Raw genomic sequence first — 17,421 nt, 5'->3', positions numbered from 1 at the left:
GCCTCAAGTAAAGTTACCGATAGACGAAGATGAAAGAGGGGATGCCTTCCCGGGGCATCCCCAAGCTTAGGCTCTTTGGCCTCCTTGAATATTAACTTGGGGTGCCTTCGGCATCCCCAAGCTTAGGATCTTGCCACTCTTTATTCCATAGTCCATCAAATCCTTACCCAAAACTTGAAAACTTCACAACACAAAACTTCAACAGAAAATCTCATAAGCTCTGTTAGTATAAGAAAATAAATCACCACTTTTGGTATTGTTTTGAACTCATTCTTTATTTATATTGGTGTAATATCTACTGTATTCCAACTTTTCTATGGTTCATACCCCCCGATTCTAGCCATAGATTCATCAAAATAAGCAAACAACACGCGAAAAACAGAACAGGCTGTAGAAATCTGGATATTTAGAATACTTCTGTAACTTTAAAAATCCTGAGAAATTAGTAAGTCCTAGACAATTTATCTATTAATCTTCTGCAAAAAATCAACTAGAAATCACTCTTCAGCTAAAAATGATAATTGTTTTCGTGAGCGCAAAATTTTCTGTTTTTCAGCAAGATCAAATCAACTACCACCGTAGGCTATCCCAAAGATCTTACTTGGCACAAACACTAATTAAAACACAAAACCACATCTAACCAGAGGATAGATGAAATATTTATTGGAAAACAACAAGGAAAAATATATGCTTGTCTCCCAACAAGCGCTTTTATTTTAAGCCATTAAGCTAGGAATTGATAATTTCAATGATGCTCACATGAAAGATAAGAATTGAAGCACAAAGAGAGCATCATATAGCACATGAAAAATACATCTAAGTCTAACATACTTCCTATGAATAGACATTTTATAAGGAAGCAAATTATCAAGGCAAGCAAAAATTAGCATATGCAAGGAAGAAGAAAGAGACGATAGCAATCTCAACATGAAGAGAGGTAATTTAGTAACATGAAAGTTTCTACAACCATATTTTTCTCTCTCATAATAATTACATGTAGTATCATAAGAAAATTCAACAATATATATACATATAACATAAAATATTCTCTTTATGAACCACATGTATCCAAAGTTGACACTCTTCCAAAATTGTGGGATTATCATAAAATAAAGTCATGACCTCTCCGAACCCACTTTTATCAAAAACTTCATAAGATTGAACGTTATCCAAATATGTGGGATCTAAAGTTGACACTCTTCCAAACCCACTTTCAATACTATTGCAAACATTATTATCAATCTCATATTCATTATGGGGCTTAAATAAATTTTCAAGACAATAAGAAGAATCACCCCAATCAAGATCATTGCAGCAAGTAGTGGACATAGCAACACTAGCATCCCCAAACTTAGGGGTTTCCATATTATTGGCACAATTGACATTAATAGAATTTATAATAACATCATTGCAATCATGTTTTTATTCAAAGATCTATCGTGAATCACTTAATAAAGTATTTCATCACAATTTTTAGATTCATGAATTTCAAGAAAAACTTCATAAAGATAATCTAGTGCACAAAACTCACTAGCAATTGGTTCATCATAATTGGATCTCTTAAAAACATTGGCAAGCAGATGAGGATCCATAAATCTTAGGTTCTCTGATTTGCAATAAATACACAATCATTCCAACCAAACAAGCAAATGAGCCAAATATGACATCAAGGCAAACGAAAAGACGAACGGAAAAAGGGCGAAGAAAAGACAAATCTTTTCGAAAATTGTTTTAGAAGTGGGGGAGAGGAAAACGAGAGGCGAATGGAAAATAATGTAATGTGAGAGATGAGAGTTTATGATGGGTACTTGGTATGTCTTGGCTTGGCGTAGATCTCCCTGGCAATGGCGCGAGAAATTGGCAAGTTGACGGGAGATCAAATCTTGACTTGACTTGGCGTAAATCTCCCAGCAATGGCGTTAGAAATTCTTCCTGCTACCTCTTGAGCTTGCGTTGGTTTTTCCCTTGAAGAGGAAAGGGTGATATAGCAAAGTAGAGTAAGTATTTCCCTCAGCTTTTGAGAACCAAGGTATCAATCCCATAGGAGACGACGCAACAAGCCACTGAATACTTGCACAAACAAACACCAACTTGCACCCAACGCGACAAAGGGGTTGTCAATCCCTTCTCGGTTATTCAGAAAGTGAGATCTGATATAGATGGATAAATGGTAAAGTAATATTTTGGTATTTTTGATTTATGGAACGGAAAGTAAAAGATTGCAAACAAAGTAAATATGAAACTATATTTGTAGATCGGAAACTTATATGATGGAAAATAGACCCGGGAGCCATAGGTTTAACTAGAGGCTTCTCTCAAGATAGAAATTATTATGGTGGGTGAACAAATTACTGCAGAGCAATTGTAGAAAAGTGCAAAGTTATGACGATATCTAAGGCAATGATCATGAATATAGGCATCATGTCTGTGTCAAGTAGACCAAAATGATTCTGCATCTACTACTATTACTCCACACATCTATTGACTCATGCCTGCATCTAGAGTATTAAGTTCATAAGAACAGAATAACGCATTAAGTAAGATGACATGATGTAGCAGGATAAACTCAAGCAATATGATGAAAACCCATCTTGTTATCCTCGATGGCAACAATACAATACATGCCTTGCTGCCCCTACTGTCACTTGGAAAGGACACCGCAAGATTGAACCCAAAGCTAAGCACTTCTCCCATTGCAAGAAAAATCAATCTAGTTGGCCAAACCAAATCGATAGTTCAAAGAGACTTGCAAAGATATCACATCATGCATATAAGAATTCAGAGAAGATTCAAATAATATTCCTATATAAGCTGATCATAAATCCACAATTCATCGGATCTCGGCAAACATTCCGCAAAAGAGTATTACATCGAATAGATCTCCAAGAACATCGAGGAGAACTTTGTATTGAGAATCAAAGAGAGAGAAGAAGCCATCTAGATACTACCTATGGACCCGTAGGTCTATGGTAAACTACTCAAACTTCATCAGAGAGGCAATGGTGTTGATGTAGAAGCCCTCCGTGATCGAATCCCCCTCCGGCAGGATGCCAAAAAAGGCCCCTAGATGGGATCTCACGGGTACAGATCTGTCAGGCCAGGTAGCATGGATTTTCCTTCCCCAGCCATGAATAAGATGATGCTTGGTTGCCACAGGGGGATCTAAGGGGAGAGGGTGTTGAGGAGGTTTCCATGGAGGAAGATGAAGGAAACTCTCCTGGAGTTCACTCTCCGGCTTCCTAGGGGGGCACATTGGCTGGCATCTCCACTCGTCCTAATCCTCATCAGGCCATAAGATCATCAAACAGTCAAGAGAACCCTGAAGTTCAAGAAGAATTCCCACCAAGGAGACCTTTACACATGTTACATCATAACAATTTTCATAATTTTATTCACAATTATGGGTTTGAAAATACTCCTCGTATGCATATGCTATCCAATTGGGACATATCCCGTCCAAGAGAAAGTGATGCAGAAACAAGTTTTTGGGGCCGGAGAATAAACATATTATGGCTGAAGTGGAGAAAAACACTGACTTGCTTCATAAAGCCCTTCGTGGGATTCAAGGCTTGAAGGAGGCACTCATGGATATATTGGGAGTTATCTCACCACCAGCTCCTTCTTCATCACCAAAAGAAAATGGAGTATCGGGTATGAGCACTCCCCTTGGCCTGTGCCAAGATTTGGTGTGTTGCCTCGGTATCGTATCACCTCCACTATCTTTTGCCTTTATTTACCTTAGTTCGATCCATAGTTATCTTTTGCTTTAGAAGAATAAAAGTTTAGTTCGATCCTTTCTTTTCGAGTGTTTGCTTAGTGATCTATCTATCCTTGTAATCTTGTGCGGGATATATAATAAAGTTTAGTTTGAGTTTTGTCTTATTTACCTTCATGTTTCAATAAAAAGAAAGGAAATAAATGAAAAAGATCATATGCTAATCTTATGGTAAGTAATGAGACCACATAAGGAAAACTATAAGTAGAAAATTTTATTAGAGATTGACAAACATAGCATTGGTCAATGATGCAATTCATGAAAGAATTAATAAGGGGAGAGAAGATTCACATGCAAATATACTATCTTGGAAATCTTTTGTGATTGTGAGCCCCCATCCAAATATTATATGCCAAAATTGTTGACGTTGGACAAGGAAGACAACGTAATGATTTATGGTTGTTCATATTCACATAGAAGTTGTATTGTCATAGATCCTTCAACATGTGGTGCTTGCCCCCATCTTTGCTAGCCAAAAATTCCGCACCAAGTAGAGATACTACTTGTTCATCCAAAAACCCTTAAACCCAAATCTTATTTTCAAGAGTCCACCATACCTACCTAAGGATTGAGTACACTATAAGAAATATGTCAACTTGCGACCATCACTATTGGTTGTTGAAAGGTCATTGTTTTTCATTTGCGACCTTTTTGTGACCAAAAACAGAAGGTCAAAAGCTGACAGTCGTAAACTAAAATTAATGACCTTCTCTGTGAGAAGGTCGTAGAAGGCAACGACCAAAACAAAAGGTCATTGGTTCAACGACCTTCTATTTTGGTCGCCAGCAGTCTGCGCAGGCCACGTCGGATCCAACGTGGCAAGCTGACATGGCAAAATTGCAACCAAATGAAAAGGTTGTTGGTTAAAATCAGCCCGGTCCAGTTCGCTGTTTTACATGGGCCTAGCCCAACAATTCACCCTATTTGATTTTTTTCCTATTATTTTTTTCAGCTACATGGGCCTGGCCCAACTATTCGCCCTTTCTAATTTCCGGGCCACAACCTTTTTACAATCTTCTTATTATACATTTTCGGAAATTTTATTTTGAAGCTGGTCCCACTAGTCAGATTGGTCCCACTTGTCATGTTGATCTCATAGCTGGTCCCACATGACAAAAAATTCAAAACTTATCACCCATTTTCATAAGTAGATCCCAGGTTTCCATTTCACAAGTATTGAAATCACATACAAAATCAATATTTCAAACAGACCAGAGAGCACATGAAATTCGTTGAAAACAACACTAAATTAGTCTATTACAATCTTTACAACCTAGATATGTCTACTATTACAATATATAATATGCTGCACTTTCTTGAGCAATCTTCATGGTTTCACACTTCCAACTTCCTTTTATGCCTGAAGCTCCTGTAAAAGAGGAATTGCCACATTTATAAGTAAGAGCTGCAGTACAAGAACTGATAAAAACAAGGCACACCAAGAAGTAATTCGCTAGGACAACTCCTAGCCAAAAGTGGCTATTAACAAAACACATGATGGAACAAAGGTGCTGCTGATGTACCACAATGCAATGAGCATAAGAGTCTTCAGTTCTATTTTTCTAAGCTAAAGACACCAAGTCCCGACATTTTGAAACAATATGGCTGCCTATATTTTGATATGGCCATTCATATCGAAGGGCCTGAATTCAATTACGTCAAATAAATGGAATTTAAATGCCAACAGTCATAGCTGATTGCAAGTAACATGTAATCCCAGAATTTAAATGCACAACATCAGAATTTATGCGTTTCTAACCTCTACTGATAACATTTGCTAGCAAGAACGTGCAGATAATGATTGAAGTGCACACAATCACAAAATATACAGCCCAACATTTTTCAGAGCTGCTGAAATCATCACAAAAGAACCAAAAATAATACCTAAGAGATTGCATAACTGAACTTGCCTAATCCAATCGCTTACTGCGCCAAAAAGGAGACCCTATCCTCAATAGTTCGCATGTGCCAATGCATCAACCTGAAGCACTAAAATTGAGCAACTGAGACCACTATTTACATCAAACAGATGTTTAATGTGGCGCCACATATCTACAGAAACCATATCATGTGTAAATTGAACATTTGCAAAAGTAGAGCCAAGTTCTCTCAAGGATTGTAGCCATTCATATATTTATGGTACCTACTTCCTACATGATCATTTCACTCTAATCCCCTACCGGACTAAACTAACAAGTGCTCAGATTACTAGTAAGCTCGCTCTAATTTATCCACTCCATATGATAGTAAATCTAAGAGGTGGCAATCGATTGGTCCAACAATGTAATATAGCAGCTCAGTCGCAATAAATAGCTACAGGCCTACAATAGCTCAAAGTGGCAGTAGCTCAAAAACAAGCATGGGTGATAGGTCAATGGATAAGTTCCGTGATGACCTTGCAAAGGCAATTGCTGAATCTTACTCGATCCGGCCTCAAGGAACCAGCAGCACTGCTTGCTCCCTTGGCCCAACTCCTTGTTGTGCAGAATGACCAAGACTCGGATGCGAAGCTCCCTGCACATGACATATTGTATCAATGCTTACAACAACAAAAGGAACTCACATACCATAGAACTTGCATAGTAGTGTATCAGCATGCATGATTCATATAGTATAACAGATAAACAACACAAACCTTTTTGTTTTCTGCGACAACGCCGAGCAAAAACGCGAGGAGGCCAAAACAAGGAGACGGTGAGGGCGATCCCCTCTGCCGAAGTCAAACCCATGGCTCCTGCATAACAATGCCCAAATATCGTTATGAGGGAGACAAAATCAATAGCAATACAACATGAACGAATGTGTCATCACGATGGCATAGCAACGACAGTAAATAAATGCAACTAGGTGATTGGCTGTAAATATAGCGAAGTGAATCGCCCACAAACAGCGGATGTCGTTTCTCCTCGGGGACTAGACGATCAGTGATGATGCTCGGCTAACACAAGTACTACAAATTGAAAACATTTATACCACAGGAACAAAGCTAACACAAGTACTACAAATTGAAGTCATTTATTCAACAAGTGCATAACACAAGTGACGGGTGTAACTAATTACCACACATAAGAACAAAGAGTCATATGCCACAATTCAGTTCACGGATCAGCAATTTAAAACCACACAGCACAAGTCTAAAACATAACATATCATATCGTTATACAGTACTAGTTCTATTGAATCTATTATATAATTAAGACATAAGACAAATAAGGCACCACATTCTTCCATATAAGCAAAAATAATATACATCGTTGATTAGTAATATTTACGGCTGAGATTTAAAGATATTATGTTACGTTCTAGAGTTATATATGTCGAACAGGCACGTACATGATGCACGAATAAGAAGTTGGAAATAACCAACTCAAAAAGAAAGAAAGAAAAACTACAACTATGTTTTTTCTAAAACAGGTTGCCGGAGATAAACGTGCACGTCCTAGAGTCCAGCACATATAGATCCTAAAAAAAGAGTCCAGCACATATATGCGTAGAAGCATTGCATGTACTAATAGGAAAGAAAGGAAGAAAAGAAGGGGAAAAGGTGCTTCCACGTATGTGCTACAAGCAATGAAATAAATAAATTATGCTGTGATAAATTTGGAAAGGATCCATGATGGATACATTGCTATTCGAAGCATGTTTTAGTGCCTACGTCCTAAAAAAAGTCAGCCTCCGACTATACGTATTAGTGCCGGACACTACAGGATTAGCCTCCGGCAAGACTGATATGAGTGATGTCATCCCGATGTCAACTGAGTCCAACATGCATACGTGCAAAGAGAGAGAGATCAGTACGCATACATATTAAAGAGAAGGTAAACTTTCCCTCAAGAAAAAGCTGTGGAATTTTAAAAATATATATTATATATAGCGAAAGAGTACATTTCAATTTTTATGTGAAGTTGTTCTAAAAAAATCTGAATTTAAGAAAAATAAATGAAAATACCATATATTAGCTACCAGACTTAAATATAAAATGTAGCATGTAAAGTTTAACATAAAATTTTCTCAAAATGCAAAGGATATTAACATTAAACTAGTAAATGTGCACGTGCAACACACGTTAATATTTAGGCAATATATTAATTACACGCGGATATTAGGTATGCTATTATTTGTGTGTTAATCCTGTGATTAGTGCAATATTTGGTATGATATTAATTACACGTTAAATACGTTTAACGTTGACCATTGAAACGGTCTGGTTCGTTGGATTGACTTAGTTCGATGGTCGAGATCAGTTGGATCTGCCCCTTTGGATCTTTTTATATTGGTATAGATATAAAATATAGTAGTTATACAATTGTCGGATGTGGGGTTCCGGCAAACCCTTAAGGTTCAAACACTGGGGTGCGCGCGAAGTCTTTCCTCCTACCGATCTACGCTCTAGCTCGCTAAGATTTTGCGGACGAACTCGACAAACTCACAATACAGAAAGACACGGGGTTTATACTGGTTCGGGCCACCATTGTGGTGTAATACTCTACTCAAGTGTGGTGGTGATGGATTGCCTCTTGGGCTGATGATGAACAGTACAAGGGAAGAACAGCCTCCTGAGGTTGAGGTGTTCTTGTGCGTATGAACTTGTGGCGTGAGGGTGATCTCAGATCTCGTCTGATTCCCTTCGGTCCGATCTCCTTTGTCTTATCCCCTACTGTGGTGGCTAGTCCTATTTATAGAGGCCGTGGTCCTCTTCCCAAATATCGAGCGGGAAGGGAGCCAACAACGGCGGGCAAATTTGAAGGGAGACAGGTAGTACAAGCTATCCTGACAAAAGCGGTCTTCACCTACGAAAAGCTCTAGGGTGACGACGTCTTGGGATCCACGATGACCTCCTTCTTGCCGTCCTTCTGGTCTTGGTCTCGTTGCATCGAAATGGCAACCTTTGCCTGGGGCCTCGGTACTCCGCGGCTGCGCTTGCCTCCTTTGCCCCAAAGAGGAAACAAGGACGCTGGCGCCCGCCTGGCGCCCGCCTGGTGTCGATCGTCATGGCTCACGTCATGAGAGCCTCGTGAGGTTCGCCTCACCTTGATATCTCTGCTCCTCGTGAGCCTGCCTAGCCAGGCCAGTCCAGAGGAGGTCTTGTGTCGTCCGCCTCGCGAGGCTTGCCCCCTCGCGAGGGTCTTGGGTGCCTTGTTGACGAAGATGGGCCGTACGGCCTGCTGGCTCTGCCATGCCGTGGGCCGCAGGCAGGCAAGTCTGGGGACCCCCGTTCCCAGAACGCCGACAGTAGCCCCCGGGCCCAAGGTGCACGCAGGCTTGGCTTCATGGCGAAGCCAAGGGTCAAGTTCAGAGCACCGCGAGCCCCAAAAGCATGCGGCCTCAGTCGACATGTGGCGGTTGATTGTACGTAGGCGTCTCCGCTTCCCCACGCTGCCTCGACAACTGCACGACTTGACAAGTCCCTGCGACATGCAAGGGAAACCATCATTACCTACGATCATGGGAGGTGCCGGTTGGCCTTCTTCCGCTATAAATGGAGAGGGGGGCGGAGCCCCATCGCCCATATCTTCCTCAATTGCTTGCTTCTTCCTCCTTGCTCTACTGCTTGCTGCAATGGCGCCTATCAAAAGGTTCTCCGCTGAAGAGAAGGGGAAAGCCCCCGGGATGTCCCGGAGCCACTCCCGCCGAAGAAGAGGTCGATCCATCGCCACGATGAAGCGGCGATGCAGGTGGTGACGAGGCCTTGGTGCGAGCGGCCTCCTCCAGGGTATCCGCTACCCCTGCATGCCCAAACCGAGGGCTTGGTAGGATGAAGTGATGAGCAGCGCCGCCCACGCCGCGTCCGGGGTCGCCGCGCCACGGCGACGGGTGCCGTCCATGCCGCGGACTCCTCGCGCGAGTTGGTGCTGTGGGCGCCGATGCCCCCCAAGCTTCTGGATCCACTTCCCGCGGTCCTTCTCTGACGTGATGCCGCCGAGGGGGCCTCTCAAGCTCTGGCTGCAGCACACCGACTGCAGCGCTCCGGCGACTGGAGCAGAGATCGAAGCGGTCGCCCCGGCAAGATCTTCATGACTCGCGGCTGGAGTGAGATCGCGCGGGTCTGCCGCGCGAGGGGCGCCCTCGTGATCCACCTTGAGTATGACGGCGTATCCGTGCTCTTCTTCAAGGTCTTCGATGCCGAGGGCCGCCACCTGGAGTGCTGCTCCGGAGTGGAGCGCGAGGCTGACGCGCGCTCCGCTCATGATGACTCCGGCAGCAGCGGCCCTTGGGAGTCCAGCAGCTCTCCCGAGCTCTACGAGACTCCAGAGACGAGCGATGGCAGCTACGTGCCCCCGAGATCTCGCCGCGCTCGGAGCAGTGCCGCCACGTCTGGCCATCGCCGTCGCTGATCTGGATGGGGTTGGCGCCGGTCTCCCGTGCCCACTGTTGATGATGGCGTCCGCCACGGGAGGGTGTAGATAGGATTCCCTTTAGTATCAACTTTTGTTTCCTGCGAAGGATCATGAACCACCCCGTGGGGGCATGTAAGGGTCTGTAATGTCTTTGTACTTATCTTCCTTGTTATGAAGATATGATGAACGCGTGTCCCGTTAAGGCTCGGTCCCCCCTTTCTTTCCTCGCGATAGCTTGTTGCTCTACACTGACGAGTCCCGGTTCCAAGGCAGCTACAGCCGTTGCTGGTATGTCAGGTCGCGATGTCGTGGTCAAGGCCAGGAGGTGCACGGCCCGAGGTCCAGTAAGAGCCCCTGAGGCGCGATGCTCAGGTGGTCCCCCTTAGCGCCCAAGCGGCCATGGTAAGGAAATAAAGGAAGATGACTTGGCCGCAACGGGGTTGCGGCATGGTGTGAGCGACTACTAGGCCCAGATATTTAGCCGACCCGAGGGCGAGACTTATCTTGCTGACTTCGCAGTGATTCCTGATGTTGCGCTAGGGCTGCGCGCCAACTTATGCGACATAGCTAGGCCGGTCCGTATGAGTTTTCCTTCTCCCAAGCTCTTCTTAGTGCTCTACGTCCTCAGGTCCCGGCCCTCGAGCGAGCTCAGCCGCCACTGGTATGCTAGGTTGCGATGCCGTGGTCAAGGCTAGGGGGTGAGGGCTGGAGAGCCAGTAAGAGCTCCCGTGTCGCGATGCTCAGGAGCCCCCCTTTTAACGCGCAAGCGAATCGCATGAGAGAAAAGGAGACTCACGGTGTCGCCTGATATCCTTCCTGCGGGGTCCCTGTGGACAGGCACAAGAAGAAACATGGTTTGCCGTTACTGCCGCCTGCCTGCCGCTGGTTGGTCCATTTGAAGTGAAGGCGCTGAGGGCTTGGTGAGGTGACGTGCGCGGGGCGTGCCGCGAGCCAGAGCTCGACCGCTCAGATTTGTCAACATGGCAGGGACGGACCCATGCATCAGCGTCGTACCTTTGTAGAGGCCCCGAGGGAGGCGATGATTGAGCAGGTGATAGCAGTTGGCAGGTTAAGCATGAAGAGCAGATCGACTTGGATACATGCAGGAAGATACGTGCCACCGGGTCTGGCCCGAGCGGCTTAGAGATGATGCAGCCCGAGGGGCGCCCCTAGCAAGGTAAGCTAAAGACTTAAGCAAAAGGGATACACGCCACAGGGACGGATCCATGTGGCCTGGGAATAATGCAGCCCGAGGGGCGCTCCCAGCTTAAATGAACTTGGAAAATGTCACCTGGATCTGTAGACGAAGTAGAGTTGGTGCAGCTGAAGCCACGTGTTGAAGGAATGGCTCCTCATGAGCCACCGGGACCCTGAGCCTCGGGAGGCTCTAGGGGGCTTAGGAGGTTCCCTGAAGACCGTCCCCACCTCCTCTAGAACGGCGTGGAACCTGGCCTCCTGAGCCACCGGGACTTGCCGCACGTTGCGCTGATAGGCCGACGCCACTCTCGGCAAGCCGAAGGGCATGCAAACATAGCTGTGTGGTGGTCCCTCACAGCGGACCGCACGTGATGGCCAGAAGCATTCCTGAGATGCGGCCTTGTTGAGCCCTGGGACGTCGACGTAGACACGCAGCCTGGCATCCTCGCCTGGATGGGGGGCTGCGCCGTGTGAGTGGCTGTGGCCGCGCATGGCTCTTGCTTCTTGCAGTTCCTGGGTGGTCTTGGTGATGAACTCCTAGGTGGTGGGCACTCCTTGCCCTGTGCTCTCCTGAGGAAAGTGTGTCGTGAAGCACGCTTCCAAGTGGTGCCCAAGCGCCTCCCTCGTTAGGTTGGCAATGTATGAGGCTCTCCAGGAGAGAGCCCCCGAGTCCTGCCTAAGGAGGGCGTCGGGCGCTCTTTCCTATGCGGTGGAGGGAGGCGCCCCTGGAGCGGGCGCTGATCCTGACGAGGCTCCTGACGCGGCGCCATCTTCTTGGGGTCCTGCGCGGTGCGGCAGCTTCTTCTTGGGGGTGGTCTCCGGAGGGCCTTCACTTCTACTGTCAGGGTTGTCGATTGCTGCGGCTTGGTAGGCGCGCTCAAGGGAGCACACCGCATCCCTTTCTTCACATGGGACCGTGATTATTCCCCCGCTTCCTGGCATCTTGAGAATGTTGTAGCCATGGTGAGTGACTGCCATGAACTTGGCCAGGGCTGGATACCCGAGGATGGCATTGTACGGCAGTCAGATGTGTGCGACGTCGAAGTCGATGAGCTCTGTGCGGTAGTTCTTGCGCTCCCCGAAGGTGACAGGTAGGCAGACTTGCCCTATCGGTGTGGTGGAACCGTCAGTCACTCCCGAGAAAGGCTTGGTTGGCTGGAGCTGCTCATAGGGCACTTGGAGGTTGTCGAACATGTCGACGGATAGGACGTTGACCCATGCCCCGCCGTCGATGAGAGTCTTGGTGACTTGCACATTGCTGATGACTAGGGAGCACAGCATAGGGAGTGCGCCAGTGGTGGCTACGCACTTGAGCTGGTCTGCCGAGTTGAAGGTGATGGCGCATTGGGACCACCTGAGCGGGCGCGTGGCCTCGAGCTTGGGGAGCACCGCGTTCATCTCGCGAGCGAACTGTTTGAAGATGCGCTGAGAGGCTGGGGCCTAAGCACCGCCCAAGATGCAAGCGATCGCACGCGGCTCCTGGAAGCCCCCAGCCCCCTCGTCCTGGTGCTGGTCATCGTTCCTTCTCGGTGGCGGCAACGGGGGAAGACTGGCATTGCCCTGGGGGCAATCCTCACGATACGGGTCCCTCCAGGCGCCCTCGCGAGGTTGGTCCTACCAGGGGTCCTCACGAGGCCGGTCGCTCCACTCCTGGCGCGGGCCATGGTCGTCCCAGCGTCCGCCTCCGCGGCCGTAGCCCCGGTCGTTGCGCTCGGGGCGTCGACCTTAGCGTCCTTCCCGTATGGCTCTGAGCTCCTGGCAGTCGTTGGTGTTGTGGGTGTTCAGATTGTGGAAGGCGCGGAACGGTCGACCATTCTTGGACGACACGGGTTGATCTCTGCCTCGCTTGGTGTCGGGCTCCGCTGCGAGCACTACTGCCTCTTTGCGCTTCACGTCCTTGGCATTGGCCTTCTTCTCCTCCACTCCTGCAGCTGGCAGCTCAAGGAGGGAGAGTCGCCCCTCCTCAGCTCTTGCGCACTTGGTCACCAGGCTGAACAGCTCCTGAGATGTGCAAAGCTCCTTGTGGATGGCCAACTCTTCCTTCATCTTGACGTCACGGACGCCGTCTGAGAACTCGGAGATGATGGCTTCGTCCGTGACCTTGGGGATCTTGAGGCGGGTGTTGTTGAAGCACTGGATGTACTTCTGGAGGGTCTCTCCTGGCTGTTGCTTGATGCGGCGTAGATCGCCCGCAGCCGGTCGGCGGTCGCGAGTGCCCTGGAAGTTGGCGACGAAGTGGTCGCGCATCTCGTCCCATGAGGAGATCGAGCCGTGCTGCAGGTTCAGGAGCCAGGAGCGGGCCCTATCCTTGAGAGCCATGGGAAACCAGTTCGCCATGACTTTTTCATCGCCGTTGGCCGCTTCGATGCTCAGCTCATAGAGCTGCAGGAACTCCGCGGGGTCGGCGGTGCCGTCGTATCGAGGAGGTAGATCTGGCTTGAACTTGCCTGGCCAGGCGACGCTACGCAGTTCGGGGGTGAAGGCACGGTGGCCAGCCGTGGTCGCCGGGGCCCACTTCTAAGGTGGAGCTTGGTTTTGGCAAGGTCCGCGCTGTGCCACTGCAGGCAGCACGCGGTCTTGACGAGGTGGCGCGGGGAGCGCTGGTGTAGCTTCTTGCGGCCGCGGGATTTCTTGGTAGCTTCTTTCTTCACGCGTGGGCGCCGGGCGCGGTGGATCACGCCGCGGAGGCGCGCGCCTTGGTGCCAAGGCACCGTCTTGGGGTTGAGGCGGTGGAGGCATGCCATGAGCCCCGTCGCCCGCGACTGGTTGAGGGGGAGGCAGAGAGTGGGACGGCGTTGGAGAGCCCCCTGCGGCACGGACGAGCTCGGCGACGTGGTCGAGCCACTCCTCATAGAGGTCGTCGACGGGGCAGTAACGCAGGAGCTCGTTCGCCGCGATGAGCGTGGCCCGTGCCTCCATGGGAGCACGATGCGCGTGAGACGAAGAACCAGCAGGGGTGAGTGATGGAGTAGCGGAGCGGCCGTCCTGCCGCACCGAAGGATGCAACGAGGACGCCTGCTGCTCGTTCCCTGCCGGGCCGGTGGAAGCGTTGGCGGCGGGAGACGGAGAGCGACGAGGTGGCCCGCCTACGGGAGCCATCTGAGCGACGCGGGCGGAGAGGGCAGCCCGACGCTCAGCTCGAGCATGGTGAGCGTCCACCATGGAAGCGACGGAGCGACGGAGCAACGAACCGACAGAAGGGAACTACATCGCACCCCTACCTGGCGCACCAAATGTCGGATGTCGGGTTCAGGCAAACCCTTAAGGTTCAAACACTGGGGTGCGCACAAAGCCTTTCCCTCCTACCGATCTACGCTCTAGCTCGCTAAGATCTTGCGGACGAACTCGACGAACTCACAACACAGAAAGACACGGGGTTTATACTGGTTCGGACCACCGTTGTGGTGTAATACCCTACTCCAGTGTGGTGGTGGTGGATTGCCTCTTGGGCTGATGATGAACAGTACAAGGGAAGAACACCCTCCTGAGATTGAGGTGTTCTTGTGTGTATGAACTTGTGGCGTGAGGGTGATCTCAGATCTCGTCCGATTCCCTTCGGTCCGATCTCCTTTGTCTTATCCCCTACTGTGGTGGCTAGTCCTATTTATAGAGGCCCTGGTCCTCTTCCCAAATATCAAGCGGGAAGGGAGCCAACTGATGTCTACTACACAACTTTCTTCTTGTAGACGTTGTTGGGCCTCCAAGTGCAGAGGTTTGTAGGACAGTAGCAAATTTCCCTCAAGTGGATGACCTAAGGTTTATCAATCCATAGGAGGCGTAGGATGAAGATGGTCTCTCTCAAGAAACCCTGCAACCAAATAACAAAGAGTCTCTTGTGTCCCCAACACACCCAATACAATGGTAAATTGTATAGGTGCACTAGTTCGGCGAAGAGATGGTGATACAAGTGGTATATGGATAGTAGATAATGGTTTTTGTAATCTGAAAATATAAAAACAGCAAGGTAACTAATGATAAAAGTGAGCGTAAACGGTATTGCAATGTGTGGAAACAAGGCCTAGGGTTCATACTTTCACTAGTGTAAGTTCCCTCAACAATACTAACATAATTGGATCACATAACTATCCCTCAACAATGCAACAAAGAGTCACTCCAAAGTCACTAATAGCAGAGAACGAACGAAGAGATTATGGTAGGGTATGAAACCACCTCAAAGTTATTCTTTCCAATAAATCCGTTGGGCTATTCCTATAAGTGTCACAAACAGCCCTAGAGTTCGTACTAGAATAACACCTTAAGACACAAATCAACCAAAACCCTGTCACCTAGATACTCCAATGTCACCTCAAGTATCCGTGGGTATGATTATACGATATGCGTCACACAATCTCAGATTCATCTATTCAACCAACACAAAGGACCTCAAAGAGTGCCCCAAAGTTTCTACCGGAGAATCACGATGAAAACGTGTGCCAACCCCTATGCATAGGTTCATGGGCGGAACCCGCAAGTTGATCACCAAAACATACATCAAGTGAATCACGTGGCATCCCATTGTCACCACAGATACGCACGGCAAGACATACATCAAGTGTTCGCAAATCTTTAAAGACTCAATCCGATAAGATTACTTCAAAGGGGAAACTCAATTCATTACAAGAGAGAAGAGGGGGAGGAGAAACATAAGATCCAACTATAATAGCAAAGCTCGCGATACATCAAGATCATGCCAAATCAAGAACATGAGAGAGAGAGAGATCAAACAGATAGCTACTGGTACATACCCTCAGCCCCGAGGGTGAACTACTCACTCCTCGTCATGGAGAGCGCCCGGATGATGAAGATGGCCATCAGTGAGGGATCCCCCCTCCGGCAGGGTGCCGGAACAGGGTCCCGATCGGTTTTTGGTGGCTACAGGGGCTTGCGGCGACGGAACTCCCGATCTAATCTCCGTTCTGGAAGTTTTAGGATACGTAGGTATATATGGGTGCAAGGGGTACGTCGGTGGAGCTTCGGGGACCCCACGAGGCAGGGGGCGCGCCCTAGGGGGGTAGGCGCGGCCCCCACCCTCGTGGCCAGCTCCCGTATCTTCTGATGTAGATTCCAAGTCTATCTGGTGGCTTTCCTTCCAAAAATAACTTCTCGAGTTGATTTTGTTCCGTTTCGACTCCGTTTGATATTCCTTTTCTTCGAAACACTGAAATATGCATAAAACAACAAATCTGGGCTGGGCCTCCGGTTAATAGGTTAGTCCCAAAAATAATATAAAAGTGGATAATAAAGCCCAATATTGCCCAAAATAGTAGATAGTATAGCATGGAGCAATCAAAAATTATAGATACGTTGGAGACATATCAAGCATCCCCAAGCTTAATTCCTGCTCGTCCTCGAGTAGGTAAATGATAAAAAAGATAATTTTTGATGCGGAGTGCTACTTGGCATAATTTCAATGTAATTCTTCTTAATTGTGGTATGAATATTCAGATCCATAAGTTTTAAGACAAAAGTTTAATATTGACATAAAAATAATAATACTTCAAGCATACTAACTAAGTAATTATGTCTTCTCAAAATAACATGGCCAAAGAAAGTTATCCCTACAAAATCATATAGTCTGGCTATGCTCCATCTTCACCACACAAAATATTTAAATCATGCACAACCCCGATGACAAGCCAAGCAATTCTTTCATACTTTTGATGTTCTCAAACTTTTTCAATCTTCACGCAATACATGAGCGTGAGCCATGGACATAGCACTATAGGTGGAATAGAATGGTGGTTGTGGAGGAGACAAAAAGGAGAAGATAGTCTCACATCGACTAGGCGTATCAACGGGCTATGGAGATGCCCATCGATAGATATCAATGTGAGTGAGTAGGGATTGCCATGCAACGGATGCACTAGAGCTATAAATTTATGAAAGCTCAAAAGAAACTAAGTGGGTGTGCATCCAACTTGCTTGCTTATGAAGACCTAGGGCATTTTGAGGAAGCCCATTGTTGGAATATACAAGTCAAGTTCTATAATGAAAGATTCCCACTAGTATATGAAAGTGACAACATAGGAGACTCTCTATCATGAAGATCATGGTGCTACTTTGAAGCACAAGTGTGGTAAAAGGATAGTAGCATTGTCCCTTCTCTCTTTT

The sequence above is a fragment of the Triticum dicoccoides genome, chromosome 5A, assembly GCF_002162155.2.
Source record: "Triticum dicoccoides isolate Atlit2015 ecotype Zavitan chromosome 5A, WEW_v2.0, whole genome shotgun sequence".
NCBI classification, from domain to species: Eukaryota; Viridiplantae; Streptophyta; class Magnoliopsida; order Poales; family Poaceae; genus Triticum; species Triticum dicoccoides.
The sequence above is the reverse complement of the archived record's forward strand: the minus strand, read 5'-3'. Positions refer to the sequence as shown.